The following is a 27,048-nucleotide window of genomic DNA, read 5'->3' on the forward strand; positions in this document are numbered from 1 at the left end:
TCTTACAACTTCAGCTCAGCCATTTCAATTCAGGAGATAAAGGAATGGCCAGATTTTTTGATAGCTTCTCCTGCTCCCTGGCTTGAGGCATGTTACCTGCCAATCTGATGCAGTTCGTTTGGGGTTCTTGGGGAGAGGTGAGAGTATTTTTATTACCTTTTTCAGGAAATTCATCTACTTTTTCAAGTATATATTTATAATAATTCTGAAGTCTTGACAAGCTTGAATCATTGAAATAAGCGGAGAGCTGAGTGAATGGTTCATTGTGGATAATGCTGGTGTAAAACAGACCTGCATTCTGTCACCTCTTTATGCTTGCTGTTGACTTGATGTTGACATGACCAGGTCACCATGAGAAAAAGTACAGCTAGATATAATACAGTGAAGTGTTACAACAGTTAGATCCAGCATGCCGAGCATGGGATGCTTAAGTGACAATTCAGAAAACATGTAAGTAAAGACTGCCTGGCATTGCAGGGCTAATAATTACTTAGGAAAACAAATCTCAGGAGACCTTCAGCAAATCCCAACTGAAGCGTTATATAAAAAGGCAAAGGAATACAAGGAATGAGTCAATTTACATGTCTTGGCAGAAACACACCAACCAGCGGGGAAGTCCAAAAGGAAATGTCACCAACTGGCAAGGCAACAGCTGCGTTTACCAACTTAAACAAAATTAGTCATTGAAAATACAAATGTAAAGACCAAACTAGGAGTCTTCCACTCAGATGTTATTTCCATTTTAACATGTGGATGTGAGTGTTGGAAACTCACCAAAGGCACAGACGCCTCATGCCTCCAGAAGTAAATACCTGGGGAAAATAGTAGGTAACAGACGGAGCGAATTTGTCACAAATGCAAAGATCTGTCACTTCGTCACCACCGTGTCCCCCAAGTTCTCCAGGGTGAGTGATGGAGACACTTGGGTCTTGTGCTGAGAGTGAGTCCAGCAAGCCAGTCCGAGCAGATGGGCTCTTCAACAGCTGGAGGAACATGCACATGGTCAGACCAGATATTACTTGGAGTGTGAATGCTTACTGGCACTCAATGGTACAGAAAAACTGCAGAGAGCGGCTAAAGATCGGCACAGACGGTGGAGCCGTGTTGGCTTCCAGAGCAACATCTGCGGGTGCAAGAAGGCTTTGGGGGAAAAAGTTAACTCTTGGTTCACTTGGAGGGGTGGAGGGGGGGAGGGTTATGTGGTGTTTTCTCCTTTGCAAATTTAGACTATTTAAGGTTAGGTTACTGAGAGGAACCAGAGCTTCCCGGTGACTGCTTTTCTGGCCTCAGCTGCGAAGTGCTGCATTGCACATAGGAGCCAAGAGATCTGTCATCTCTGGTCTAGCTGCTTTTTCTGTCTGACCTCAAGCAAATCACGCGACTCTGCCAGGTCTCCAGAGCTCTCTGACCACAAGACTATGGGATTTTAATTAGGAACAGTGGACAATACACTACTTCTTCTGGTTTCACAGCCATCCACATGGGCTAGTAGGTGAAGCAAGTTGCTGTGCAAATAGGAAAAAAGCACGTGTTTCACACACTGCACTGGGAGTAAAGATGTTGCTTGCTTGTAGCTTTATTTAAAAGTGACCTAAGATGATGTAACTGTAGCTACAGATCATCTTCAGAGGTAAACACTAGCCCTTACTTTCCTCATTTATGGGTGCTTGCATGTTTGACTTAATAGAGTTTTGCATTTTTTTCATTTAGTATTTTAGATTATGGCAGTTGCTACAGTAAAAAAATGTTTAGGTTACCGAGTTTTAGACCACTTTGTAGAACATGGGGACAAAAATAACATCCCACGCTCTTTTTTTATCCTTTCTTCATGCATACATATAGCACTTCAGTTGTTTGTTCTTTATAACTCTGGTTCCTTTATGCAAACTCTGCTTTCATAGAAAAGTTACCAGACCCTGTTCATTCTCCCTGCTTTTATCACTGCAGCTTAGCACCTTCTGGCGCATCACGGTTGAAGTAGCTTGCACCCCTCTTGCTAGGACAGTTGCGCTACCTCACCTGTGCTGCTCCTCTTTTGACATCTGTACCTGGGTACAAACAGCCGTCATTTTTATTCCTAGTAGCAGTGTCATCAGCCTGTTGGCTGAGAAGCTGATTTTTCAGAGTTAGAAATTTAAGGCAGAAAAGGCTTATTTGATCATCTGCTTGCGCTCTCCCTGCCAGCCTCCTATTATTTCTCATCCAGCCTAGCTTTAAAAGGTTGAGGCGAGAAGATCCCAGCCCCGTGCTCGGGGAGGCGGTTCCAGCACCCAAACCCAAGCTTTCTGCCATGGAGTTGTTCCCACCGAGAATCCCAATGCCTTCCTCCCCGATTTAATCTTGTTTTACTTGCACATGCCTCAGGGGCATTTAGTACCGTTTACCACGACCTGCCCGGCTAGCCAGGTTTAGCCCTTTTGGTTCTTCCTCCAGCTGTCTTTCTCGGTAGCCAGGTAGGATACCTGCAGCTCCTGGTAACGAGAAGCCTGTGACTGAGCATCGCTTTCCGGGATTTGCTTTCTGCCTGCCCGCTTCCCTGCAGCGGAGCCCCCCTGCAGCAGGGTGAGCCGTGGCAGTAGGTGTGGACAGACCCACCCGCTCCACGTGACACCACCCTTCGTGTCTGGAGCCACGGGGTGACAAAGTACAGTCATCTGTTTGCCAGCCGAGAGCGAAGTCATGCGTTTTCCCTGCTAGAACCAATAAGCATCACAAGCAGCTAAGTAAAGGCACAGCGTTTTCCTGCATTGCTGGTGGTGTGAGTTGTGCTGCCCTCCCTCTCCGGAGATGCTCAGAAGCCAGGGTGTGAGCTTGGGAGCGTGATCAAGGAGCCCCTTTCTCAACCACAGTGAAAGGCAGTCTATCTGAAATGATTCTGCTCCCTTTTGAAAGCAGTCTGCTAAATGGGGCTGCAGACAGCGAGGGCAGCCGCTGCGTGTGCTGTCCACGCCAAGGAGCTCATCTGGATTGCATTTAAGAGGGAGTTTTGGACGAGAAGGGCCTAAATGAACACAGGACCTGCTGTATTTGAAATTTTGACGTCAGCAGACAACAGAATAGGGGTTGGCACCGAACCCTGTAGGTATGTTGGGATGCAGCAGAGGCTAGCTGTGCGAGCTGGGGGGTTGCCGGGGGGCAGCTCCGGATGGCCAGGGCTTCCGCAGCCGGCACGCCGTGCAGCCACAGGAGCAGCTGGCGAGGCTGCTCGGCGGTTTCTGCAGGGAGCTTCACTTGCAGGATCTCAGCTGGAAACCCTGTTAAACTGGTAGCCAGGCTTCTTGAGACCGCTCCTCTTCCCCCATGACCCGACACGGACGCAAGCAGCGCTGCCTGCCCAGCTAGGCTGAATCGAGTCGTTCGGGCCCTTTGCATAAGTGGTTGCAGATACGTCCCTAGAACAAAGTTGTAATACAAATTGGTCGTGGCAGCAGGGACGGCGTTCAGCAGGAGTTAGCCTTTGGGGTATTTTGTCAAATTTTTGAAGCATGAACTGTTGGTAAACCAGAACTAACAAGGCAGATTCATAATCTGCAGCAAGAAGCAGTATAAAGCAGCTGCAACCCCGCTGTTGGTGCCCGGCATTAGATTTCTTCTGCCCTTTCTCTGCAGACTTGCTGTTGCTGTTGCCATCCTACCTGGGGGCTTGGGGTGCACTGAGGACCCCAGTCCAGCTGGAGATGACAAAGCTGCTGAAACACTGCTGAGAGCCACCTCGGTCCAGGAGACCAGACCCAGCTCTCCTCCTGCAGCCAGCCCCCTTAGAGCAAGGGTTTGTCTGGGTGCAGATGGCCGCAGCAGAGCTTTTAGTCCCTCCTGTAGGCAGCGAAGGGGTCTGTTCACCTTCTTGAAGATGGGTACCTGAAATGGTGTGACATGTGCCCTGGAAGGGACTGTCACTTTGCATCGACAATAAAGGAAATCTGGAGAGACGACTGTCTCGGCTGCAAGTTTCTACCTGAAAGTTTCTGTGAGGTTAATCCTGTTGTAAACTGCTGGAGTGATGGGGCTGTAAAAGTAGCTAGATAAGTAGTAGACAGGTAATTAGATAATATTTTACTTAGCAAGGTGCACTCTCTACGTGAGTATAGCAATCAGCTGAAGTAGAGAGGTGGGTGTGAAAGGCATAGCAGTACTGAGATTCTCGTCTCTTTAAGTTGTGGTACTTGATAATGTTTATTAACTGGCAGCAAATTAAGTATTCTGTGGTAGTCTTGCACATTTTAACAGCAAAATGTTTTACAGATAAACGTGGACGTTTTCTAAAAATATATTAATTTCTGCAAGAACATCGTAGGTAGTTTTCTGTTTGCACCTAGCCATTTCAGGATTTGCATCCAGAATAAAGTCCAGACTTCTTTAATTTGAAGAAAGCTTTTATAAACCTAAAGCCATAGGTTTTATTGTCTTCTCGTTCTCTTGAATTCTATGAAAATGTTGTTTGTAAGCAAAAATAATACATGTAGCGCTTCAGAGACCCAGCTTGATTTTCATATGTTGGTGTACTTATTTCTTGTATTCCTCTTGATCAGGACAGCAGAAAGCTTTAAAGATATTTTCCTTTGTATAAAGCAGTATCTTTGTCATGGATAAGACTGTAAGGACTTCTCAGTTTCACTTGGCTTCCATGTCCTTTAATCTCTCCTGGCTCTCCCTGTCTTTTTGGCTTGTCTCAAACAGATTAGATGGAAAACTAAAAGTTTAGTTGGCAATTAGAAGTAGTACTGAAAAGTGTATCGTACTCTTTGACTGCCTTGCTTCCAGAAGGCAGTGGGTGGGAAGGAATAAAAGCATACCTTAATTATACAGTCTAGCTGTTTATTTTCACAGCTGTAGCACTGCTGAAATGTGCAGCAGACATCCTAATTCCAACGAGCGTGGTCCCTGGATGTTGCACCTGCCAGTCCCACAGTCTTGGTGCCAGTTGGGGATGTGTGTGCGGCTGAACAATGAAAGAAGACTACAAGAGGTTTATCCCATTAGAAATAAATTACAGTGTAGTGTAGCATGAAAATGATGTGTCAGTGAATACAGAACACAGGATTACCTTCTGTCTCTTCCCTTTATCATAGATAACAGAAGCAGTATGGGAAGGAGATTTATATTGCACTCATTTGAAGCTGACCAAGCAATTTAGATGAGATGAAGTAGGGATTTTATTTCTGGAGAGAAGAATGTGTTCCTGCTAAAATGCCATTAATTGCTTTATTATTTAAGGAACAAATTATATCCAGCAATTTGTTGGTCTCCTATTTTTTCCAGTGGAAATAATTCACCATGGAAAGATTATTCTGTCAAAAAATGATGATGAACCTACTAACAAATGCAGCTGAAAGAAGCTGAACTTTCAGTTCAGCTTCTGCTTTCCCCCCAGCCTCTCTCTAAGCACCATGTGTGTGAATTTCAATAAAAACAGTAGTGGCTTTGCTAAATATGAAAACCTTAACAAAAATCATGGCAAATACCATTGCAGCACTAGAATTACGGACATCCTTTTGCATGGGATGGGAGGCTGCTGTCACACTGTAGTAGCAGTGGCACCGCGAGCCCTTCGCAAGCAGAGTTTTGTGCTGGGTGCACGTAGAGAAGAGCTTAGGAAAGCTCCCAGGCTCTCCCAGGCACACGCACTCTCCAGGGTAGACCAGTCCCTTCCAGGTCCGGTGTTAAACTCAGCTCCTGCTTCCCTGGCCTTGCTTTAAAAATACCCTGTAGAGCTTCCTCTGCAAGCCCTCTCCCTGTCTGCCAAGCTTCTCTCCTTTGGTGCTTTTTTTTTTTTTTTTTTTTTTTCTTTTAATCAGTGTCTTTGCTATCTCTCTTTGCTCCTGTGGGTGCATTTTTGTTTCCCTTTATCTGGTTTCTCCGTCACCCTGCCGCCAGCAGGCTGATGGCCTGTCTCCATCACGCAAAGCTGTGCTCTTTCTCCCATGTCTTCATGCCTGGAATTTGCCAGGCCAATATTAACCCAATGATAGCCCGCAGCTAATTTATTTACCATAAAGGCAAATCAAGTTGGGCCCAAAGGAGATGTGCCTCCATGAAAATCACAGTTGTCTTATACGAGCACTGCTCGTGGGAACAGTCACTTCTGCGTCATTCCCAAAGCACAGGCTTTGGGGTTTCTGCTTTCCTGCAGGCTTGGGACTAAGAAAGATTTGGAGTCTGCAAGATGAGCAGCATCTTTTGTAGAGTTAGTTCACTGGGGTCATCTCTAGAGACCTTGCAAGCATTGCTTGCTTTGGTCACAGCACCAAGGATTTCCTTACATCTGGGGAGACAAGGAAAAGCACTGCTAGACGTGTGCGTGACATAGGCAGCAGCCCTGTCCTTGCTGTGCCTGGATCTCGGGGCTGAGGGCTGCAGCAGAGGTGTCCTCGCTGTGGCCAAAGGCCCCCCAGGTGCAGGGCCTTCTGTGCCTGAGGTTTAACTCAGCTCCTTGCCACACCACGTTAGGTTTTTTTGGCTAAAAGCAGGGCTCAGACTTAACATAACATGGAAGCATCCTAATCTTCTATGCCGTATTTATACAGAGGTTTTTTCCAAGGGAGGTCTAATTTGTACTTTGTGTGGTTGCTGCCCTCATCTTTCTACTGCTGCAAGCTGAGCAGCGACTGTGGTAAATTGGATCTGTTCTCACACTGATGGACTCTGAGGTTTTTTCTGGAGCAAGGTGATAATTACATTTTACTTTAAAAATAATAGTTGTTCCACAGAACTAGAGTTTTGAGGCCATTTCTTATATTTCTCAGTTCTTCACAAATAGAAATGATTCCAAGAATGACAACTTCATATATATATATATATATATATATATATATATATATACACTCAAGAAAAAAATAAATACCATTATTGCTGTTTTCATTGTGAGATAGAGCATTGCTCTCTGTCTTGGTGTTTAAAGCTGCAGTGAGACCCCTGAATTGCCAGCAACTCTATATCATTTGTGTCGCCATCGATAGGGAAGAAAAATAGCTTTTAGAAAAACTATTTTTGTTACAGATGTGTAAACATGAATTTATAGCTTCAATCATGCTTCCAGGAGAGCATCTGTGAAAGTGAGATAGAAAGCTGGATGAAAGAGCTGGCAGGAAGACTGAAATGTAGGGGGGGACCGCAGGGATGTGTAACACCTGAAAACATCCATCGGGAGAAGCAAAGCGAGGGGAGGTACGCAGCCATCAAACCTCACCAGTCCCCAACCAACTACTGGCTTCTTGCCTGCTTTTTTTTTGTTTTGTTTTGATTCGGCATTTCCTGGTGTATTTATTCCCACTCTTATTTACAACAGGCGTTTTTTATAAGGCTCGGAAGTGAGCGAGCGCTTTTTCCAGCTCTCTGCTCTCCATGCCTGCTGGAACATCTGTACGCACACACTTTTCCTGTCTAAAGATAGTTTGAGTTAGCGTGCCCAAAATACAGCTTCAGGCTTTGGTTTGTTGTTGTCTTAGTAAGCATAAAAATATGTTCTAACATTATGTCACTCCAGTTATGTGTTTCAGCAGCTGCAGTGTATCTGTGTCCAGTTTGTCGGGAATGGCCTCGCTTCCTGGGATTTGTTTTTCCATAGCTCGAGTCCTGGGTCGCTTAGGTTGACCGAGCCTGTGCATTGCACCCTTTCTGTGAGGATGATGGCTCTTGCCCAGTAGGATAATTCCGGCAGAGTTTTCTGCAGGAATGACATGACCTCCTTTGACTGACTTCACGCTCTGCCAGCAATGCCATCTGAACAGCATCCCTTCCCACCCCCACCACTTCCCCTGTGCGTTCCTGTCCCTGCAGGCTTGCCGTGGTTGTGCAAACAAATTCCCTCCCCTCTTTCTGCAGTGCCGGCTCTGTGTTAGATATTCCTGCTTTTGTTTCCTAAATTTCCTGACTTGACCTCTCCCCTCCCTCCATCTAACACAGATACAGTACACTAATGCCTTCTGCAGGTATTTACGTTCCTGCAGTGTGCACTGGAAAAAATGGAATTTGCTTACTGCAGATCTTTCCTTATTTTTGTTTATATTTTATTATATTTAGTTTAATGCATTGTAGCCTTTGCTCTATGGTCATGAGGCTTAATCTTGCCCTCCCATCCTGCATTTTCAGGTAGGAAACCAGGATGAGAGCTTTGTGCAGCCTGGGGAACCAGGGAAAGAAGGAAGCTTTGCTAAATAACAAGTTGTTCTCCTGCCACAGTTTTGGGTGAGCTGCTGTTTGGAAAGCTGAAACATGCTTAGATGTTTCAGCTTTCCAAACACTATGCTCAGGTGTTTCAGGGGAGGCTGATAGCAAAGGTAAAGAGAAGCACAGAAGTGACCAGGATCAGCAAATGTTGGATGTTCAGGCATTTGTAAATAGATATCACAGTCCATGTTTTTGTGTGGAAATGTTCGTTTGTGCTGAAAAAGTAAAAAATGCACTAGGTGCTTTTATATGTAAAGAAAAAAAAGTGACATGGTTATGCATGGTTGTAAAAGCTTTTATGCTTTTGGAAATGTTAAGTGGCAAAGCGGATGAGTTATGTGGGTCATCTCAAGTGAGTGCCTATAAAAAAGGACTTTGCAGCTCGTTATCGGGTATTCTCTGTCTAAGGTTTGTTTCATGGAAAGGGAACTTCTGTAACTTTGAAGATTCTGGTTTTTATTGGTGATACTTTTTCTCTATCCTTGGAGCGGCAAAGGCAGGCTCTTCTCGCTGCAGGAGCCCAGCACGCTTGGTCTGAAGGAAGGTGGAGGCATCAGAGCTTCCCGAGCAGAGCGGGCGGGTGTCCCCTTGCCACATCTGGCCAACTGGAGCCAGGAGAAGGAGGAAAGAAACCATACAGCTGGCATCCTGGTTACAACTCTTAGTGGCTGCCAAAATTGGTTTAAAATAGCTTTTACTCAGAGAGCGATATTACAGATTTGTATTTGAGCTGTTTGAACTTCACAAGGGTTGGAAACTAAGACGCCAAACAGTGCAGCTTGCTTTTTTTTTTTTTTTGGATACAGGCTTCTACATCGTGAAGTTTTTGTCACATAAATTTCTATTTCAAGCTCTGGGCCACAAGGCGTTTGCTGTAAAGCACGCCATTGTTCCAGGACTGAATATTTGCCCTCCTTTGGCACTTGTGTTAATGTCATTTATGTTGCAGTGATGGCCAGAGGCTGAGTCGGTTGGGGCCCTGCTGCCCTACGTGCTGGGTGAACGCATGGTGACAGCCCCTGCCCAGGGAGTGGGCAGTCTGACTTTACTGGTTTCAGATGCCTCCTGCCACCAGCTGCTCAGGAGCATTCGGCTGCTGGGCCAGAGCTTACCAGGGGTGGGCAAAACAGAGATAATTCGGGTGAGGCAGCCAAAGGTGCGCTGTAAATGCAGTTTCCAGTCGGGGACATCGGTACTGCCTCCTTCGCCCAAGTCAGCAGATACAAATGCACAGCTCATTGTGTCCGTGACTGTCATTATGTATTGCAAAGCCTTATAAGCCCTGGCCTACTATTTGGTCTCTGCCAACACCAGTTCCAGTAGGACCAGTGTGAGAACAAACTGTTAGAAACAGAAATACCAATTAGAGAGACGTATTTTCTCCTTCTGAGTCGGGAATCCCTCTGCCCTGTCCTTCCCTGTGCTTTGTGCACAGGGTCCCAGGGTAAAGGACAGGGAATAGTCTCCATGGATTCAAGGGAGAGGTTGAGCTTTAACAGTGAAGTGCAGGGAAAATTTTCAATGCTTATAGTGTGCCTTAGTCTGAGGAATGTGCAGATTGGAAAAGAAAAGAGGAAAGTTGGAAAAAAATACAAGAAAACAATTGAAAAGTCTCAAATATGTTTCAAAGCCCATTGGGTACTATTTATACATTGTATAGGAGGGTGCAAGATGGTGTTTCTATGGCATGTAGTCTCAACCATCAGTGTGATTCAGCTGTGCCTTTGCCACTTAGGACCTACGTGCAGTCCTTGGGAACTAGAGCTGGTAAAGCCCTATCCCCCACCTTTCCTCACCAGGCAGCCTGTGTGTTGTATGCAGCACCAGTGTGGGTACAAGCTGAAGGAAAACTTCATTATGTTTGACAGTGCCTTTTTAGCTGAAGTACTGCCACGATTGGCATGACAGCAGTGAATCCCAAAATTGGTTGATTGCCGAGAGAGACTTGAAACTGTGAAGACAGACATGAGGGATAAAAAGAATTAAATGCTTAATTAATGGGTTTATACTTCCTATTTCTTTGAGCATGACTATTTTTCCACTGTTCTGTTTTGTTTACTTTAAGGTGCCATATGTTCCACTTGAAGCTGTATAGAAATTTGGTAAAGAAATCCACATGTCAGGGTTAAGAGGGTTCTGAATCAGGTGACCTACTAGTTGACTATTGGACCTTTTTAATAGGTTTGGGCTACCAGCATAAAGAGGTTATTTGGCCAATACTCTGTATCCTAAAGACAGCACCTATACAATGTTGTAATTACTCTTGCTCCTGAGGGACTAAAATGAACCTGTTGCCTTAGCTTCAGTTTCTTGTGGCAGAAGTTCTTTCCTGTTTTCGTGGATTCCTGGTAACATTTTTCATTAGAATTCTAGTTATGAACATCAACATTTCTTTGGTGTCTCCTTCTGTTAGTTCCTCGCTTCCCACATGCTGTTTTATGTGAAGGTCTTTGTGAGTTGCTTAAAGGAGTAAAATCCTTCATGGAGATGGAGATGCTAATGTGAGTGACAGTTCTTATCCATCCAAAAATGGCAGCAATTGACTTGTAGTTTTTCATATAAACTGATTTTTCACTCAGAAAAGTTTTCACTTAGAGAAGGTAGCTATTAATTACTTACCTATCCATGTTTCAATATGCCACCATCTCGTTAAATAGCTCCCTTGTCTATTCCTTTCTGAAACTATAAAGCACTCTTTTCTGCAGAACAAGCTGGATGACATCTTGACACTTCCCTAATGTTTTCAAATCCTGGTGGGCTTGAGTGAATTATTGGATTTATTTGAACTTCAGATTCAGGGCTTGTAAATATGCACAGATGAAAGCTAAAAAGGTTGACAAAAATGGACTTGCAGTTGCAAGTGCTAGGTTTGGCATAGTTATCTTTGGCAACATAAGCCTCATCAAGTCCAGGAACTTGAGTGATCATAAATCTGTTGTGATACCAGTAGTTGTCTTGTATTACGGTAGTTACTACTACCTCCACTGTTGTTAGATTGGACTCTGGGGAAATGCAAAGGAAAGTGCAAGTCTCACCCACTATATTTTGGTACTAAGCAAGCCAATCATTTGGAGAAGATCCACTTTGCAGCTAGAGGGTGAGGTGGATGTATGAGACCAAGTTGCTGAAAAGGTCTAATGCAAGTGTTAGTTGGTGGGTTCTCATTTTCCACATGTTTGTCCAGAGCCTTAGTGCAGAATGGCCCTGCTTTCATGGATCTGTACACAGCTTTTCTCTTTCTGAACAGCAGTGCTGCTACCCATGAGAGACCTGGAAAGATGAGTCCACCCAAGCAGTGAGGCTTTCAATTATGGCAGTGCTAAGGATGATTTCAAGAGCTGATTTCTGATATTCTGATGGCCCAAGGATTTGGAAGATCTGTGAAAACCTCAACCATGGTTTTATTTTAATAAAATTTGTGTAGTGACATTAGAGCTCTGTGCACGTAGCCATTAAGCAGAGAGAGCAAGTAGATGGCACCTCTTTTGCTGCTACTTCTGCCACTTCAATTTCTATGCTCTAGTTTAAGCGCGCCTACCGTACCACCCTCTCCTGGTGAGCACAGTTGTTTGTTAGCTGGCTCTGTGCAGGGGATGTTTGGATCAACAGGTATTTAGTTTATAAGTTTCACCTACCCATCTTGTTTTCTATTAACAACTTTGTGTTTTAATCCTATAATTCTATTGGGCCATGCATCTGTCTATTTGAGGAGCTAATCCTGTTGTAGTAGGTATCTATTTCCTAGACAAATCACAATATATTCGAGTGCTGGCCTCTGTTATTGTCTGTTGCTGGTATTAGTGTAATGTAGGAGTTCAAAAAGGAAAGATGTTATTTGCAGCATCAACTCACTAAAAATATTCTGTATAAATTTTTCGAGAAGAATAAGCAGACCAAGCACAGTGGGCCCCATGCCAGGGTGTGTAATACCCTTCTACAGCATCGGTTGAAGCTCCAAGTTGGATAAAAGGCAGCTTTTCATGGGTTTGTTGAGTATTCCTTTAAAAAAAAAAAAAAAAAAAAAAAAAGGTTTGTGTACAGAAGTAGCAAATTAATTCAGTTCTATCAGAAAGTAGGTCAGTGACTGACCTCCTGATAGCATGAGGCAGCAGTTTCTAGCAGAAGTGACAGCTCAGCAGCATGAACCCTTCGTGTCTCCAGGAAACTTGTTTTGACAAATGTAAACACATTATATCCTGTATTCCTCTTACTTATTTATTTTCTTGCTGCTGCATTAGAAACCACAAACTGTCACTCTCCATCCCCTTTCTTCACCCTTTCTGGTCCCCAAAGGGAAATGCCTTGTAACATAGCTAATAATTTTTGCAAGGCTGCGTAGTGAGTAAGGCGTTCCAGCAGTGTTGGGGTTTTTTTTCTGACAGCCGAAGTTGAGCACTGTAAACCAAACTTGACTAAAATCCAAACCAAAGTCTTTCCAATGGTGAGGGAAGTCACTGGGAAGACAGGAACTGGATTAATTTCGGATCCTTGTGGCCTGGTCTTGCTTTGCTTGGTGCTGAATGAAATTTTTGCATATACCCACGAGCCTCTTCAGCGTTTGTATTGCCAAAGTTGGCGTCCATGTTGTTGAACAGGCAGCACTTTGAACACATCCTCACTGCAGCCCAGCAAATCCTGAAACTGGGATGCTTTTGTAATTTTAGGGGACGTACCAAAGAGTTGATAAAGGGGGTGGTGGCTCCTTGAACACCCCATAATGAAGAATTGCCTCAGAGGACATGGGGCTTATGTTCATCTTTTCATTAAGTGTCTTTATCAGCAGGTATAAAAGATGGATCATACTAGTTAACTACTAGTTAACTACTTTGACTGGTGCCTTACCTGCAGTGATTTCTCCCGTGGAAATCACTGTGGATCAAAAGGTCAAGCAAAGTTTCCAGCTGCAGTGCTGTATGCGAGACTAATCTCGGAAAAACTCTTGAGTTGGTTCTTTCTCCTGACTTGTAACCAGGCTGTACACATAAGGTAATGCCACATGGAGTACATAGGAGGATTTCAGAATGTACTAACCAACATGGTCCAATTTAAACATTTTTGCTAAAGATATCATAAAACTTGACATGATTTTCTTTGTTACCTTTCTGACCTGAGGTGGCTCAAAAACATCCAGAGAATCCTATGGTCACTTATACAAATGCTGTACAAGGAGTGATTTTTGCCATGTGACAGACAAACCTCTAGAGCCCTTTAGCTGCACATTGCTGTTTAACTGAATTTTTAAGTTCATTTGCTTGGAAGCATTGCTCTACAATAAAAGATGGATGACATTGTCTCAGCCAGAAGTAGAGATTTGATTTGGGAGGATGGGAGTGTATTTGTTAGAGACAAAATGCTTCCAGCTTTGATAAAGGTTTGATCTGAGTGGACACAAGTCAGGCAAGAAATCAGATGGATTTAACAAAACTGGCTGTGAGAAGTTGGGGAAGAAGAAAGTCCTATTTCAGTGAATTGCATGCTTCTGTGCTAATGCTATCAGTAATGCTGGCATTGATCATTACACACCATACAATAGATGTAGTGATAAGGAAGTAATGAAAAATACATTAGTGTATACAGTTAGATAGTAAAGCAAAGGAGAGGGATGCCCATGTACACGTGCATGAGTACAGTCGTGTGTGTGGGGCAGGCAGTTTCCAATCTGCCCCTTGCAATTCCTTTTTGATGGAGAGGCAAAGGGGGAATACAGATGCTGGCTCTCAAGTGATTAAACTCTTCATAGGGCCACCAAGTTCATTATCCTTGAAAGGACTGGAAGGACGAGGTGTGCTCCAGAGGGGCACAGACAAAGATCTGATGCCTTTTCCCACTGCTTCGCGCTTACAGAGATCCTGTTTCCCACTGCTCCCTCTCCTGCACTGGGGAGGAAGAGTCAGGAAGGGAGCAGCTTCTTCAGGGCCTGGGCTTTGCTGAGCAAAGCTTGCTGTGCAAAGCTGGTGTAGGTTGAGGTCCTTTCAGTTCAAGGCAATTTGAGCATCTCAGTCCCTTCTTAAGGTTTAAGAGCTGAAGCCATTTTTGGAGCACCCCCACTCCTTGCTCTCCCCAGGTGGAAAGCTATAAGGTTTCCCCCCACCCCCAAATGCTCACAGGAGGTGCTGCCAGACTGTCCAGATAAGCTGCTTCCCTGTTTGCTGGTGGGTGGCAGACCTCAGTGAATAGATATGACGTGGTGACCTTTGCAGTGACGTGAAGACGGGCGTAGAGCAGAGACAGGAAAATTGCCCACAGTGTACTTAGTCACTGGTGCCACTTTCCTCAGGAGAAGAGAGGCCCACTTAAACCCCACCCAGCAGCCCTGAAGTGTTTGGGTTAGCATCCTGTCCTCACTGAATGGAAGAGTGGTCCCCAGGGAATAAGAAGGCTGCAACCCTCCTTTTTTTTTTTTAATTTCTAGCCAGGGGAGATTGTTTCACACAGTCTGCATCCCATACAGGCAGTGACTACCCAGTGCATATTCAGTGTATATATTCAATATATATATTTACCCCTTTGGTGTCATGTGTGCATCATCAAGAGAACAGGACAGCTTCATACATTCCCTTTTGGTTTTGAAGTCTTGGCGAGGGTTTGCTGGGGCAAATGTCACCTTTAAGGCTTTCTTCTAATGCCCTGCAAATAGGAGCAGGAGGGAGTGCAGCTGCGGGGTGGGCCAAGACTCTGCCATCCTCCCCATGAGAAAACCTGAAGGGCAGAGCAGAGAGGTGCAGTGCAGGGAGGCCACAGGAGAGCCTCGCTCTGCACTTCCCCGATGTTGAACCTTCCTGCACAGCACCTGCGTTGGTTAGAGCAGGCACAAACTCACACAAGGGACTTGGCAAGAAAGGCCCTTCTGCTTGTGGGTGATTTCTTCACTCTTACAAGTTGGATCCATCAGGAAAAAACTTGTCACAAGTAAATAGATCCTTGTTCTCAAAGAAAAAGGAAACAAAAACAAACAAAACAAAAGAACCAGAAAATCCCGTCTCACTTTTTCCCTAATAGTGTTCTTCACTGGGTTAGTGGAGATGTCTTGGGCTTTTTCCATCCCAACGTAAGAACTTAGGGAGTTTAAGTTTCTTATGTTTCCTTCCAGACAGCAAAGAAGTAAAAATGCACAGGAGAGATTGTATTTGGGCTGTTAAGATAACTTAGAGTAAAATTTAAGATTTTATTAGTTTTCCTCCAAGGTGGAGGAAAATTAGAGTTACTTTCTGGGTAGTTACACAGCCAAGGTTTCTGACTTAATAGTTGAATCATCTTTATTTCAACTTCATTGACTCTTGGACTGAACCCAGTGAAATAATGCATTGAAATGATGCACTGAAAATATTTATACATTTTTGTTACTTTGGGGGAGAGAGGTAGGAGTTGCCACTTGAGTGCTTTTCTAAATGTACAGCAATCGAAGCTAATTAAGCATGGATGATATCATTCCAGTCAGCAGCACAAGATAATGTCCACCCTGACTGTAATGACGTAAATGTCCTTTGCTTCCATTAAATCTATCAGAGAGTATTATGTGTCATTTGTCAGAATAACATCTCAGATGATGAAGAAATTCTGTACAGGGTGTATGAGGTCTGAGCATGTGAAGAGTCCATATGAATTTCTCTTTTTTCTTTGATGTTATGTGTCTTGAGTTTTGTAGAGAAATTACGTGGATGACTCTTCTACCAGTGCAGGCATGGGGCAAGTGGATTGCTTCTACAAGGGTTCAGTGAACCTTTGGTACTGAGGAACCACTCCAAGCATCTCTTCTCTGTACAAGTGTTAGGGGGAGGAAAAAAAAAAACCAACCCAACATTAATTCTTGTATTGCCAAATTAATTCCCTGAATGAATTTTCTCTGTGTTCTTGCATGGTGTGTGCTCTGAGAGATGGTGGATCTTAGGGAGAGGTATTGGAGCAGTGTAAGTCCAGGTCACTGGTATGCAACATAAAGTGGTAGCTTTTAAGTGCTCCTCATGAAGCACGTTTGGCAGGCGCTGAGAGTGCTCGTTCAGCCTGCCTCCCCTTCTCTCCTGCACTGGCAGTTGTCCATCAGCGATGCTGGAGGCAAAACCAACCGGACGGCTTGGTTTGGTTGCTGGGTGACAGCTTACATGGGTGTCTCTACAGAAGTGCAGGGGGACTTAAGCTCCAGAAGACAAGAAAAACAAAAATAACTTAAAGTAGTTGACACCTTGACCAAATGGATGTCTTGGTTATCTCCTGCTGGTTTGGTTCTCTCCATCCTTGGCCTTGTTTCTTTACCTTGATTGAGGCTAGTGTGGAGCTAACATTTTAAGTTAGCATGGCCACCGAAGCACTGCTCATTTCAGCTGAGACCACCTTTGTGTCCATTAGTCATTCCAGGGTGTAAACTACAGAGATTATTTATCCTGCCCTGAGGAAGAAGAGGAGGAGTTAGAATTAAGAGCTGCCACTCCTGGGGACCAGTGCTGACTAACACTTACTATCTTGAGTACATGGAAATCAATTTGGACCTTGTCTGATGAATGCCACTTCTTTTTTTTTTTTTTTTTTCCATATAGAGCTATACAGAAGAATTGAGAAATAAATGCGTTCACTTAAGATAACATTCTGTGACAGCTGAGAACAATTAAAACTCTCACTTGCAGCTACATTTTTTTTCCCTTCCTCTCCACAATAGGAAGGTGATGTCTGCAGCTCTGAGTAGATGATACAGAGTATTTGTCACTAGTCTGATCTTATCTAGAACAAGTATCATGCGAGGTTATTTATTTTACAGCCTTTTCTCCTAGTTTTGCACAACACAGATCTTGGTAGATGGGAAGGGGTTTTTATTTTTTTTTCTTACTAGAGTCTTTTTGGCAATAAACACATGCCTAACTGTAAGAGAAAAAACTTTCACAACCGAGCTTGTTTTGTGAAGCCCAAACATTTGTGAAGCTTACATACCCTCAAACTTTGCATAATGTGCCCATCCCTGGTCTCAAACATGAGGTGGCAGAAGAGGGAAGTGTTACTTTTTTTAACCAACAACTTATGACTGTGTCAACACATGACAATTTGTCAAAGCTTGCTGTAGCGGTGCTGTAAATTAATTTTTAGCATCAGTTGTGAGTGGTAAACACTTTGTGCGGTGTGAACAGCTCTTAGTACAGTGTGAGTTGTCAGCAGCTTGTGAGCTACCCTAAAAGAAAAAAAAAGTGAGGGAGGGAAGGAAGGATGAAAGCTCATATACTAGTACAAAATCTATCTGAGTCTGCAAAAACTTGACATGTGGTGGTATTTTTTTTCTCTTCCATACCAGTGAGCTCAACCTTGAAAATTTTGTTTTTCCATTAATGGTAATCACCTGCAAAGTTGGGAAATCACAATTCTCCATCCCTTGCACCAAGTAGTGCCTGATAGCAAACAGGTTTCTCAGGCTCATGGCCAGATGAAGTAGAGCCCTCTCTTTACTCTTGGGTTTTGCCTTCACTTCTCTGCTTTTTAAGCAGAACATGTCCTGCAAATGTGAGCATGCTTCTCTGTTGAGAAGTCTTGCATAAATGGCCTAAGATGCCTGGGAGAAAAAGTGAGATGGCAGCCCAAAGAGAAGTGCAGGGATCTGAGCGCTCTCTCTTCCTCGCCTGTCCCCTTGCTGTTTCTACTTGCCTAGCCCAGCTTCTGCGGTGGAGCTGGCAGTGATGGTTCATATAATAGGAGATGACATGATGGAAGAAAATTATTTGGTAGAAAAAGCCAGGGAATATGTATTGTTGAAAACAACTTTTCAGGTACAAACCTATTTTAACCTGTCACTTCAGCAGAACAGGCAGTAATAACCTCCCAACCTAACAATGACTGTTAAGTTGAACATTAATTCACTCAGTCGTTGAATTGCTAACATGTCTACAACTTACAAGCGAACACCCACTCAAGAGAGGAAAAAGAAGTTGGTGCCTGGAATTCCTGGTCTTGCTGAAATCACCTACATTTTTTGGCGCAGACACCAGTATTTCATCTTGCATTTCCTGCAAATGTTTTAAGTAGAACTAGATGAGAAGAACAGCTGTGCGCATTTGTTTGCTGCTTTGATAGGCTCGGCATGGGGCTTTTTTCTCAAGCGCAGTCACTCTCGACTTCAGCACCCTAGGTCGGCTTTGACTGCGCCTTGGAGCTTGTTCCTGTAAGCAAGCAGTGCCCATGAAGCTTGTCATGAGAACTTTATCGTGTCCCATTAAAGCTAGTTTTAACGTGGTTATGGTTTTAAAAAGAAAGAGGACTTTATTTGCGTATTTGCTCACAAAGAATTACTGGTTTTGTTTCCTTTTCTAGATATAACTGTAGGTGCTGCTTGTATGAAAGAGCTGAGCCACACCATCCAATAAACAGTCTAGAGCAGCAACTGGCTTTCTTGGAAATCACTTGCAGGACTGTGTTGTACGTAAGTATTTTTGCAAAAGCAGCATCAAATGGTTTCCTCAGATTTGGGGCATTTTTTAGATGTCTTGATTGTTCCTTATAATTTAATAGTTTTACTCTTAACATCTAGTAGACATTAGCAATGCATGTGGGAACACGAACACTCCCATGTCTGAAACATAGAGCTAAAGCCCTTTAAAGGCTCTTTGCTGACTCACTCAAAAACTCCCCAGCGTAGTATGTGAACACTTTTGAGAACAGGCAGCTACATAAAAGCCTAGAAAGAAATTTGGAAAAATACATATTGATGTATTTTGTCATTCACTCTGTGGCATACATGGTTTTTGAATGTTCATCCACGACAGTGTTTTCACATTCCAGCATTTTAGCTGTGTTGGTATAGTCCTGCTGGGGCAAATGCTTTGTGGAGATTTTCATAAACTGTGATCTGCCTAACTCAATTTGAAATAGTCCATGAATAGCTGCCCTAACCAATCCAAAAAGAGCATTGGTCTGTCTCTTTGGACACGCTGTGGGTACGGCTAGGGAACCTCTGTAGGCTGTGAAGGGCAGTGACTTCGGTCAGCTGCATCTGTCTCCGTGATGAGTGCGTGTTGATGAAAAAGACCCCATTTCAGGTTACAAGCCAATTGCATTGAGTATGGCATTGAGGACACGTTTGCACTTAAAAGGAATAGCATCATCCTAGAAAACTTCGAGATGTACACCAAGAAAACATCATCATACCATTTATACAGTTCCTTTTGAAAGCATAATCCATTTGGGGATGTTTGTGACCTGAAATTTTATAACTTTTATTTCTTTTTATATTGCCTTCATTTTTCTGCTGCTGCTGCTGCAGGTTATGAGAAGTATGATGCGAGAAGTATTTATGACTGAAGTACATTTCCCTTGAAACGGCCTCTGGTAATATGGTCGCTTCAGAGAGCAAGGGTGGGAGAGTTAGTGACTTAGAGTTCAAATCACTTAGTTAAGCATATTATACAGGCTGCTCACACTGCTCAGCACCTTGCAAAATACTCCCTACAAGCTACCTTTGCCATACATAAACTAGATTTAAATATATATATATATATATGCTAATCCCATCACTGAGTCCTTCAAACCCAGTGGCAAAGCAGTTGAGTCAGTCTTATGAAACAGATTTCTTGTTTGTGGATCTTTGTTCAATGCAGTCAGCAGATACAGCTGGGTCACTCTCCAGGTGAGGTAGCGCTGGACAAAAATCCTTGGCTCAGCTCTGCCAGCAGTTATCTGCCACATGCACTGACTGGCATTTAATTCTTTCTCTGCACCTATCAAACCTGTGGGGTGCTCAGCTTAATTCTGCGTGGGTGGATGTGAATGAGATGAAAAAAGGACCCAGTTGCTGTTAGTAATGGGACAGCTCAGCTATGGCAAATGGACAGAGAACAAGTGAGGAAATTTTTTGGGGGAAATCAGGACTCGGAAAAGTCTAAGTTCTAAAAAACTTTTCTAATTAGACATTTAGAACAAGACAAAATGTTTATTTTCAACATCCTTCCTGTAAATGGCCTGTCTGCTTCTGTAAGTTACATCCTGATGCAAGCCGCTGTTATGTTCACAGAATCAGAGACTAATTTAGGTTGGAAAAGACCTTTAGGAACATCTAGTCCAACTGTTGACCCAACACTGCCAAGTCCACCACTAAACCTTGTCCTTAAGTGCCACAGGTACATGTCTTTTAAATACCTCCAGGATGGTGACTCCACCACTTCCCTGGGCAGCCTGTTCCAACGCTTGACAACCCTTTCAGTGCAGAAATTTTTCCCAATATCCAGTCTAAACCTCCCCTGGCACAATTTGAGGCTGTTTCCTCTCATCCTATCACTTGTTACTTTGGAGAAGAGACCAACACTCACCTCGCTATCAACCTCCTTGCAGGTAGTTGTAGAGAGCGGTAAGGTCTCCCCTCAGCCTCCTGTTCTCCAGGCTAAACATCCCCAGGTCCCTCAGCCGCTCCTCATAAAACTTGTGTTCTAGACCCTTCACCAGCTTTGTTGCTGTTTCTTGGACACGCTTCAGCACCTCAGTGTCTTTCTTGTGGTGAGAGGCCCAAAACTGACGACGGTATTCGAGATGCAGCTTCACCAGTGCCGAGTGCAGGGCGATGGTCACTTCCCTGGTCCTGCTGGCCACACTTTCAGCGAGGGAGGCAAGAGCCTGGCTCCCCCAGGGGTGACAAGCGCTTCTGGTCCTTTCTCGCAGGGCACTGCAGCACTTGGCACTTGGCAGAAGGAAGTCCCACTGCCACCCGGCCCCGTGCCGGCACCACCATAGAGTTGCCTGTTAGCCTTGTGGCTGTTTCAGGGGGAACTTTTGCTTTTAGTGCTGGATTTTCATCCAGTTTGTGTCATGGTGTTTGAATCACTGTGGCATCAGAAGCTGGAGCTGTGTGCTTGTTTAATTTACTGTGAGGTAGTTGCTACTCATTTAGTAGAGCGGGTTCAGACCTGGTGTTGCGCGGCGCACACTACTGAGGCAGTCTCAGTTATACCAGTTCCTTGAAGGATTCACTATTCCAGTGTGTCTTTCTGCCTCATGTCCTTCCAATTTAACTGGATCAGTCTGCTTAATGGTGCCAGAAGGCCACGTATTGGCGCTCCATGAAGCCTCAAACAGTAGATGCATGCTTTTAAACAGTTAAATAAACGTTAATTATGATTCACGAATAGTTTTTCCCCAGCTATTAAGTAATATCAAACACTGAATTTTTTAGTCAGTAATTGTTTTTCCAGCTGCTGAGTGGGACCAAGTATTCAATACTTTCAGAGAGCTATTTTTGCAGCTGCTCAGCTGCTTTAAGCATAGAAGTCTTATGTTATTTTCTAGGGCTTGACAGCCTTGGATGCACAGTGGGCACAAGTTTCTGAAGGCCTGTGGTGGAAATGGAATGATGACAGTCTTTTGATGCACCTTGCTTCGCTGTGGATAGCTTGGGCTGCATCCAGATAAGCTGAAAATAGCATATTGGGCGCTTTTGAAAGTTTGAGGTTTTGCAGCATTTTTTCACAAGAATCTGAAGTCTTTTTCACCGTGTTAGTACACAGGTGGACATTAGCTATTTTTTCCCACGCAAGATCTTGAGACTTTCTTTAAGGGATTCAACCAGTGTGAATTATTTCATGAAATAACTGTTTGACTTGTTGCACCTCCTTGCAAATAGTGTAATACCATAGAATTTTGTCTTAGAAATACTTACTATGTGCATTTCACTGGAAGATCTTAATATGTTTTCAAATATCAATTAAACCACAGATCATGATGATAATGGAAGAGATACTGTTCTCACCAACCAGAAAGACTACCCTGGGTGCGAGCAAATTGCTCACATTTGCCCAGTGATTCATTAGCCAAGCCAGTAAAACATTCTAGGCAGTCTGATGTGGTGGCTTACTGGTAGCTGTTGTTTAGCCGCTTGCTCATTTGACATCATGCATAGCACTGCCTGAGCGTTTACTTTGGAACCTACCTTTTTTGTGCATCTCCTTTCTCTGTTTTTCCCACCAGATCTGCTCTGCTGCCTCACAACACTGCTGTTTGCATAAGCAATTGCTGTAATTCTTTGAAGCTGTGAATAAGACATCTCCTTCTAAATATCACTGATGTTTTGATGAAGCCATAGTTATGAGTGCAGGGAACATAAACAAAAGACACTTAGCAGTAAGAGCTGTAGAGAGGCTGATGTTGGTAGGGGAGAAGACCAAATAGTGAAGGTTAAATTCTATTTAATGTTCAGCTGTGTTGTTTTTTTTAAGCCAAAACAAAAAAGAAGCAGAATAAAAAGCTTCCACAAAGCAGAAGTGTGAGTGAAATGAAACGTAGTGGCTAGACAAATGAAAAAAAAAAAAAAAAAAACAGAAACAAAAAAACACCAAAAAAAACCCAACAAAACACATTCATTAAAAAACCCACCAAAGTTAAATTTCAAGGCCCCAGTAGAAGAGGTGATCTGTCAGCCACCCAGCTTGGACTGGGCACCCATCTGGAACTCATGGTCTGGGTTCAGTTCTCTGCCTCAGTCACAGGTTTCCTGTGTCTTCTCGGGCAACCTCCTTCATCTGCCCCATGACTGACTTCCTCATTTGTGCAGCAAGAGATCATCCTCCTCCCATCCATCGTGAGGGTGAAGCCTACTGATGCTGCTGAAAGACATGAATGTTGCGACGGAGAGAGCCACCCCAGTGACTGGAACAAGAGAGATACGTTCCCTCGCAGGGGATAATCACCCATACTGCTTGCATTTCTGTGTTCAAGTGTAGAAGAAATTATTTCCAGATCTAGAAAGGGTTGGGGTTTTTTCTTTCTGAGTCTTTCAGGCCTGTTTCTCGTGGAGTTTGGCTGCCCCGGTGCAGCAGCAGGCATTTGGAGTATTCCCTGTCTCTCACCTTTTTCCTCTCAGTCTGTCTACTTATGGCTTTGAGTCATTCCTGTCTGCTTGACACGCACGACCCACGCAAACCCAACGGGATCAGAAATGCAGCTTCTGTCATCTCCCAAGTTATCTGGAGATCTCTTGACATTTAAATACAGTTGTGTATAAGAAAGAAACCAAAGAATGCTTGAGTCTGGTCAGAGGATTACTGGAGGTGACCCTAGCAATTTAGGAAGGTGGTACGAGGGAGCAGGCTGTCACCATGGCCTCCTGGCAGGGTGTGTGCTGGCACAGCATTGCTGCATCTGCTGAAGGTGTCCAGATAGCCTGTCACCACCGCTGGCCTTCAGTCACTCCGCTCCTCCACTCAGACCCTGAGAGGCAAATACTCATTTATGAGAGTTTTATATGAATCTCACCCGGTGCTGATGCTAATTCTGAGTAAGGAATCAGAAATGACAAGTCACATGCCTTTTGATGTGTCCTTTTATCTCCTGTGGGTTGGTAGTTAAACTTTTTTCACCCCTTACAGGAATTATTTTTCTTTGGGAAGAGGGTGTGGAACCCCATACACTCTTTTTCTTTTCCAAAGATTAGTAATGCTCTTCTCCAGCCATTGATCAGATCTTGAACGTACAGACAGGTTCATATTCAGACCAGAGCCATGTTTTGTTTTCTGTTTGATTCTGCTACAACAGCTCTTGCTGTTTCCTGTCCTCCCACCTTCTTACTGCCTTCCCTTTTTTTTTGGTCTTGCTTTCACAGACCTTCCTTTGACCTGACCCTCAACCTTCTCCAAGCTGCCAGGGTTAATCAGAGATCCTCCTCTTGGAGACCTTGCATAGGCCTCCCGTCCCTGGCATATTTCAGCCCTCCTCCTGTGGCCACAGAAACAATTCCCCAGTCTTGAGGTCCATGCTCACCTGGACCTCTTTCTGCCACTGATACTCTTTATCGTGGCCCTTCCATGAGTATTTTCTTTACTGTCATGGCTCGTGTCTGGTAGGATACAGAAGTGGCACAAGGTGTGCTCTTCCCTCCCATCTCCTCCCTCCTCTACTTGTTCCTCACTCCCAAATGGCAGCCAGCCTTTGTCTTGGGCAGGTTGGCTTTTCTTCAGTAACTCTCTCATCAAGTTACTTTCCTGTTTAATTTTCCCCACCATTTCACAGTACCCGGTTTTCCCTCTGTCCTCATTCATGAAACAGTTTTGTTTGGTCTGATTCTGGTTTCTCATTTGGGCCCTGGTTGACGGCAGCCTACAGCAGCCTAAATTATGAGCCCGGGTGCTGAATGAGGGTCAGACCAGAGGTCCACGAGCCCTGTCTCTGACCGTGGCCAGGAATGAACATCCACAGAGAGTGCGTGAGAAGGCAGAAGGCAGGTGTGGGTAGTGCCATGCACTGAGGGGATGTGCTGGAGGGGCTGTAATTTAGAGCCTTCCAGAAGCCTCGGTGGACCTGGGAGCAGCCCCATTGATTTTGGTTGAGTTACTGCCTTATTAGATGAACAAAGAGCCCGCTTCTTACTTGGAGAGATGCAGTTTAGCTCCAGGTTGACTGCTGCATCTAATCCAAATCTCGAAGTATGAGGACGTTTAATTAGAGGGAAAGTGATGTCTTGTGCCTTCCAAGGATGGTTAGCTCCGAGTCCCCTGCCATGAGAAAACACGGATGGTTTGAGACACAGTGTTTCTGACACTGGATGTCCTTTTCGCTGCAATGCTTATCCCTTTTCCCAATTGGTAAAACTGGGAATTCAGTTGGCTTACAGCTATAAAAGACTGGTGCCTGAAAATACAGCAACCGCTTAGTTGTCCATTGCTGTTTCAACCTCATGCCCAAGCTACAAATAATGAGTTATTGAGCTAATTTAGTTTTATCCTGAAGAAGTGATTTTACTCCTGCAAATCAGGAACGCTATTTAACGCCGTGTAATTGACTTTAGCTGTAAGATTCAATATACTTATCTAGGATTACGGTTCAATAAAATCTAATTGCACCAAGAGCAACAGGAATTGTAGAAACACCCAGGGACTGTTCTCTGCCTTTCCCACGGACAAGCTGAGTTGGATGCCTTCTGATCCTTACAGTTTGTGTTGCGCTGCTGCTTGACCTGCGTCTTGGCAGGGGCAACTTGAGGTGACACTGTTTGGCATGGAGAGGTGAAGCCAAGCAGCTGAAATGATAGGTGGCCTTCTTCAGTCAGTTTTACGTGAGTGACTCTCATTTCTGCATGCCTTGCCGGTGTCAGGCTGGGGGAACGGGAAGTAAACTGTGTCTGGTTTCATTATGATGGTGATGATAATAGGATCCATGAGGTATATGAGATTAAAAGCCCTGTAACATTGCAGGTCAAATTGTGCATAAAGAACAAAACCTGAAATCAGTGCCTCAACATCCCTTTGTCTTGCCTCACCCAGTGCAGAAATAAATATGGGAAAACAAATATTTATTCAGAATTTCCTCTCCCTATTTACCAAGTAGGAAGCTGTGTTAAGCCAGTTTCTACATAGAAACGCTTGGTGGCCATTGTTCATTGGCTTTTATAACTGTGTGCTGTAATTGTGGAGAGCATTTTGCCCAAGTATTCATTAATGAGTTTTTCATCAGCCACTCTGAACAAATGGCAAAGCATTAGATTTAAGTTTTCACTTGCAGAGCTTCAGGGAAAAGTACAGACTCTTTCAGTGGGGCACAGATGCTGGCACAGATAATGAGTAATTTCAGGTGATGGCTGAACAGACAGTGTGGCAAGTGTCCTTGTCACACACTTAGGCACAAACTTTGTTATTCTTTCTTTGTAGAGATATGTACCAAACCACAAACCTTGATCCAAACGTGAGTTCATGTCATTAGGAGTACTTACCTACCAGCGTGCTTATTTTCTCCGTTATTCCTTCCAAGTATTAATTACCCTCTTGCAAGCAGGAAAGGAAAAATACACTTTCAGACTGAACTAACAGATTTGGCTGCTTCTGGTACACTGACTTCATAAGCAATAAAATATGTAACATTGCTTGGTACGGCACGTGCTGTACTAATCATTCTCTATGCAACTGCCTATTTTTTACATCATTTTAAACAAATGCCAGGACTACAGAGAATAATAAAACAAGACAATCAAGGCAGAATGGGCAGGTGTCGTGTATGAGTTAAAAACAAAACAAAAAAACCCTCCAAAAGCCATGAGAATTGGAAAGAGAGGTTCTTTCACGTGGCAAAGTTAAGCAGTAATTACTGGGTACAGAGAACATTTTTCTTACAGGAACGAGTGGTGAGTGTGGATTGTGCCAGACGTCCCTGAAGCTGGCGCAGCCACAGTTTAAGAGAAGAGAAGAGAAGGGAGCTTGCTAAGAAAATAATTCTTTTTCTGGTTATGGGGTTGACTTTGATACTGGCCTCATGCATGCTGGTTCTTACTGCAGCTTTGGGTGATGGTTAACTGGGATGGTGATAATACTGATACTAAACCTCTGTTTTCAGATGACGTGAAACTGCAGAAAAAATTAATCTAGTGCCTGAGTTTCATGTTTGAGTTGAGCTGTTAGGGAGAGCTAGATAGACATTTAAAATACAGTCTTTGCTGGTTTAATTAAATTTCTTTATGAAGTGATGAACTGTGTTGTGCTTTGTTTCCCATGCCTTTATTTTTTTCACCATGACACTCAAGAGTTGGTGCAAAATTAACTAAAAAGCAAATAGAAGTGGAACTTCAAATTTTGCCCACTTAGCTGGCATCAAAACACTAATGTACGTTTGTACATGACCTGCTGGTATGCAGCGCCAGGCGGCAAATAGTTTGTTAGTGTTGGCAATGCTCACATGAAGCCAAATATGATTCTTTCACTTGCTGGCTTGAGAGTGCAAAGTGCTTTTAATTCCCATTCAGTATTTCCGTTGTCTTCATATTGCCACCCATGTACCTTGGAATAATAAAGCTTCAAAGAGTTTATAAAAGTCATGGTCAGGCAGATAAAACCAGTGCTAACTAAGCGCAGTCTCTTCTCAAATCTGGCCAAAATAGTGTGTCTCCTCACATTTTGGGAGTGTGACTGTCTGTTTCTCTCTAAAATAGCTGAAATAAGTAAAAGT

General features: G+C 43.8%; 1 protein-coding gene across 9 annotated transcripts in view; it reads left to right on the forward strand.

The window, feature by feature from the left end:
- The window catches only part of BACH2 (BTB domain and CNC homolog 2), a 198,292-nt gene that overhangs the window by 70,148 nt on the left and 101,096 nt on the right, over positions 1–27,048 (forward strand). For 8 of the 9 annotated variants that reach the window (XM_032989902.2, XM_042803531.1, XM_042803527.1 and 5 more), the window contains one exon: positions 18,451–18,559. The gene's annotated coding sequence lies outside the window, so the exon portion shown is untranslated. The remainder of the gene's footprint in view (positions 1–18,450; positions 18,560–27,048) is intronic. The other variant, XM_042803529.1, reaches the window with a different exon arrangement.

The sequence above is a fragment of the Tyto alba genome, unplaced genomic scaffold (assembly GCF_018691265.1).
Source record: "Tyto alba isolate M040663 unplaced genomic scaffold, T.alba_DEE_v4.0 Super-Scaffold_40, whole genome shotgun sequence".
NCBI classification, from domain to species: domain Eukaryota; kingdom Metazoa; phylum Chordata; class Aves; order Strigiformes; family Tytonidae; genus Tyto; species Tyto alba.